Raw genomic sequence first — 4177 nt, forward strand, 5'->3', positions numbered from 1 at the left:
AGTTAAGTACGGTCGGACTTGGCTGGTGCTTACGTCACAAAAAATGTCTACAGCGGAGCCTGGAATCGTGAAAGGTTTGATTGATAGGCTGGTATTCGAGTTTTGTAAGTTTTTAAGCTCTGGGTCAGACTTTTGACTCTCCGCAAGTTTGACGAAGTCGATAGTTCTTGGAGTATGAATGGCGTCAATACGTGACATTGCATCAGCTACTACGTTTTCTCTACCGGGGATGTACCGAATGTCTGTTGTGAATTGTGCGATGAATTCCGAATGACGCATTTGACGCGGAGATGCCTTTTCAAGCTTTTGCTGGAACACGTACTGCAATGGCTTGTGGTCGGTGAGGATGAAAAATTCTCTTCCTTCTAGCATATGTTGAAAATATTTGACTGCTTTGTATGCCGCTAATAGTTCACGATCGTAAGTGCTGTATCTTGTTTGTGTTTCAGTAAGGCGTTCGGAATAAAAACCTAGTGGCTGCCACTGGTCGTTGTCGTGTTGTTGTAGTACAGTTCCTACCGCAGCTCCAGATGCATCCACCGTCAAACTGAGTTGCGCCCTGGGTTTTGGGTAAGCGAGTAAAGTTGCTTTGCATAAGTCGTTTTTGCATTGTTGAAATGCCTCCTTTGCTTCAACTGTCCAATCAACTGGCGATGTGTCGTTTTTCTTGTTCTCTTTTATGAGATTGAATGTTGTCATCTGCCTTTCTGCGGCGCAAGGCAAGAATCTGCGAAAAAAGTTTACCATACCGAGAAAGCGTCGCAAATCGCATACTCTCGAAGGTAGGTTGAAATTTTGAATTGCCCGTATCGCTCTTCTGGGGGTGCAATTCCACTGCTGTTTATTTTGAAACCTAAAAATTTAACTTGCGGCTGACCTAGTATGCATTTCGAACGGTTGATAACAAGGCCGTACTAGCGTAGCTTTTTAAATACTAACTGTAGATGATGACGATGTTGATTCATATCCTTCGATGATATCAAAATATCATCGAGGTATGGCCAGGCGAAGTCGTATTCGCGGAAGATGTGATCCATGAATCTTTGGAACGTTTGACTGGCATTTCTCAAACCAAAGCACATAAACCGGAATTCAAACATGCCAAATGGCGTTGTAATTGCAGTCTTTGGTATGTCGTTCGGCTCCACAGGAATCTGGTGGTAGGCCCGACGCAGATCAAGTGTGAAAAAAATTTTGCAACCATGCAGGGAATGAGTGAAATCGTGCAGGTGTGGCAGGGGGTACCTGTCAGGCTCGGTGACGACGTTTAGTCGCCTGAAATCCCCACAAGGCCTCCACTCACCGTTTTTCTTCTTTGTCATGTGCAGCGGGCTTGTCCATGGGCTGCGCGGTGGACGACAGATGCCTGCGTTCAGCAAGAGTTGTATCTCGGCTTTTGCGGCTTCTAACTTCTCGGGAGATAAACGCCTCGGTTTAAAGAAGACTGGTGGTCCTTTGGTGACGATACGACCGTGGAACGGCTGATAATCTTTGGTGTAAGATAAATTGGAAGCTATCTTTTTATTTGTTGATATTGAACACAGTTTGCTGGTGTTTGTGACGTCGTCGATGAGTTTGCGTTGTCGTAGGTTGACTACTATGTTGAAATGCGATAGAAAATCAGCTCCGATGATGGCTTGTGACACATCTGCAATGATGAAATTCCAGGAATACTGGCGACGTAGACCCAGATTGAGGAACATAGTTTTTTCGCCGTAAGTTTTTATGATGGACTTGTTTGCTGCGTAGAGGTAGTTGTTTTTGTCCGGGCATCTACGCTGTTGTTGCGTCGGTGGAATTACACTGACTTCAGCTCCCGTGTCGATGAGAAAGTTTATTGTGGATTTTTTATCTCGAACGATTAAGCGGCGGTTTTTGTCGTTGAGCCTGTCGTCGACCGCCATTGACGACAGACTCGTTAGTTTAACTTTTTTGCGCAAGGGCTACGACATTTTTTGGCATCGTTACCAAATTTGTGATGGTACCAGCACAAACCATTCGAATTGTTGTTTTGCATACCGGAACGTGACGGAGGACGGCTTCTGCTGCGACTTTTAGACCGACGATTTATGTTCGCCTTTATTGATGCTATCTCTTTCGTGATTTTCGCTAGCTGCTGCTCGATGCTGGATTGATTGCGTGTTGCTGTATCTGGAGTTTCGACCACGTGTACGCGTGGGGTGTCACTAACCTCACATATTTTGTCCGCGAGCAGGGCAATTTTGTCGAGCGGTTCGTTGCTAATGGAAATTATTAGTCGCATGTTGGAAGGTAACCGACTCATCCAAATCTACTTTAGTATATTATCGTTGATCTCGCTACCGGCTAGACTTCGCATTTTGCGCAAGAGCTGTGATGGACGCATATCACCAAGCTCTTGTTCCTGCAGTAGATTTTTTACACGTTTTTGCTCCGAGTCCGCGAATTGTGTTATACGATTTTTTAGCGTGGTATACAGTTCACTGTTCGGTGGATTAAGAATTATGTCGCTTATTTGGGCTGGAACATTGCTTTCGATCGCGGCTACGACGGTGTGGTACTTTGTTTTGTCGCTCGTTATACCTGCAGCGATGAATTGTGACTCGACCTGCGCCATCCACAGTTCTGGCTTTGCGTGCCAGAATGGTGGGATCCTGATGGAAACTTTGGCCACTTCCACGTTGCGGGTTTGGATGAAATGGAGAGCGAAAATGATGAAGCGTGCTAGCAGTCGGGATGATGCGCCAAGAAGAAGGAAACATGGCGGTTCGTCAAGCTGACAGCTTATCCAGTTTTTGGGTTGCCATATCTATGCTTTTGCAGAGTTGCATTTGGGGTTGCCACATTACTTTGGGGTTGCCACAGCACTATATAGCAGGACGTGAATAATGAGTGACTTATAGAGTTTGATTTATGTTCGTCGAGAGAGGATTTTATTTCTCATTTGCCTACTTTGTCCAAGAGGTATCCTGCGTTGGATTTCGAGGCTGACGTTATTGTTAGTGTTGATGCTGGTTTAAAAATAGGCGAAATTATCTACAACTTCGAAGTTATGACTGTCAACAGTGACGTGGGAGCCAAGTCGCGAGAGCAGCGACTTTTGTCTTGTTCTCATTCACCGCCAGACCCATGTGCTTCGCTTCGCTTCCTTATCCAGTCTGGAAAAAGCAAAACTAACGGCGTTCATGTTGATCAATATCAGCGGCGTTGGCCAGCAGCTGTACACTCTTATAGAAGATTGTACCTGATCGATTAAGCGCTCCATCTTTAATAATTTTCTCCTGAAGTAGATTGAAGAAGTTCTATGATTATGATTCTCCTTATCTAAAACCTCGTTTAGTATCGAACGGCTCGTAGCTTTTGGTATTTCTCTAAGTCAGTGTACACAGCCGTAGTAGTTTTGTGGGGATTAGATTAATGAATAAGGAATGCGCCGGGACCTTGGGGCTATTGTGCCCTCTCCTAAATTACAAGGACTCACCTAGCCCCAGTAAATTGATTAAGTCCAATATTCTGCTGGGTGCTAGTGAGGCGATGCGATCCTTATTCGGAAGCATGGATCCAAGGGCCTTGGTGTTTCAGGATACATTACAGATTAGGATTCAGGAGGATAAGCCCATGTTATGTAAATGCTTATTCAGCTTGCAGTGGCCGGTGTAAAATGCCTGAGTTTGTCTCTAGGGAGGTTGATTGCAAATTTAAACCTGCTGTGCTTGTACCCCCCATTGCGGAGTAACTCCTTTATGGTATGGGGACCCACTTCAGTGAAGGGTTCGGATTGTACCATGTTCATGGAAGCTGCGGAGCGGGCGAGGTCATCAGCCAGTTCGTTACCGGCTATACCTCTGCGACCGGACATCCAGATGAGGTGCACCTGGTTACGTTCCGCAAGGCTGTTCAGCCGTTCTCTGCACTCCTGCACCAGTAGCGATTTGATCTCGTAGGAGGAGATCGCTCTTAGTGCCGCTTGAGGTTTATCTCTATGCACCGACTTATGGCAAAGACTTCTGCCTGAAAAATGCTCGGAAAACTTCCCATAGGTATGGAGAGCTAAATACGTGGACCTACAATCCCTGCACCGATTTCCGACGTTTCCGAGCCGTCAGTGTACCACTTGAACGTGCTATTCCTCAGCAGCAGCAGGACTTCAAGTGCTGCCCTCGGACAAGTGCGCATTGCTCCCGACATGGAGACGCAA

The sequence above is a fragment of the Bactrocera tryoni genome, unplaced genomic scaffold, assembly GCF_016617805.1.
Source record: "Bactrocera tryoni isolate S06 unplaced genomic scaffold, CSIRO_BtryS06_freeze2 scaffold_25, whole genome shotgun sequence".
Lineage (NCBI taxonomy): Eukaryota > Metazoa > Arthropoda > Insecta > Diptera > Tephritidae > Bactrocera > Bactrocera tryoni.